Source organism: Leptonychotes weddellii, chromosome 4, assembly GCF_054177405.1.
Source record: "Leptonychotes weddellii isolate Sample4059 chromosome 4, ASM5417740v2, whole genome shotgun sequence".
NCBI classification, from domain to species: Eukaryota; Metazoa; Chordata; class Mammalia; order Carnivora; family Phocidae; genus Leptonychotes; species Leptonychotes weddellii.
The window spans coordinates 85359953-85360804 of record NC_138372.1 but is presented as its reverse complement, the minus strand read 5'-3'; positions in this window follow the sequence as shown (position 1 = coordinate 85360804).

Sequence of the window (852 nt, the reverse complement as noted above, 5' to 3'; positions counted from 1 at the left end):
TACTGTTTGTGTGTTTTTTACTTTTTATACTCTCACTAATGGTCTTTCCATCCAAAGACTCCCCTTTAATATGCATTGTAGGGCTGGTTTAGTGGCCATGAACTCTTGTAGTTTTGGTTTTTCTGAAAAACTCTTTATCTCTCCTATTCTGAATCAGAGCCTTGCTGGATAGAGTATTCGTGGCTGCAGATTTTTCCCTTTTAGCATTTTGAATATATAATGCCACTCCATTCTGGCCTGTAAATTTTCTGCTGAAAAATCAGCTAATAATCTTATGGAGTTTCCTTTGTATGTAGCTATCTTCTTTTCTCTTGCAACCTTCAAAATTCTTTTTTTATCACTTTTTTTTTGCCATTTTAATTACTATGTGTCTTGGTGTGGACCTCCTTGTGCTGAATTTGTTGGGGGATCTCTGTGCCTCCTGAATCTTGATCTTTGTTTCCCTCCCCATATTTGGGACATTTTCAGCTGTTATTTTTTTGGATACACTTTCTGCCCCCCTTTCAATCTCTTTTCCTTCTGGGATCCCTATAACCCTAATGTTATTACACTCGATGGAGTCACTGAGCTCTCTAAATGTATTCTCATTGTGTAGTATTTGTCTCTCACCTTTTCAGCTGAATTGCTTTCTGTTGCTCTAACCTCCAGGCTACAGATGCATTCCTCTGCTTCCTGTAACCTACTATTTATTCCATGTATTGTATTTTTAATTTCATTTATTGAGTTCTTCACCTCTAATGTGTTATTTTTTATTTCTTCATCAAGGGTTTAACTGACGTCCTCCACCCTTTTCTGAAGTCCAGTGAGTATCTTCATGATCATTACTTTAAATTTTCTATCAGGCATACTACT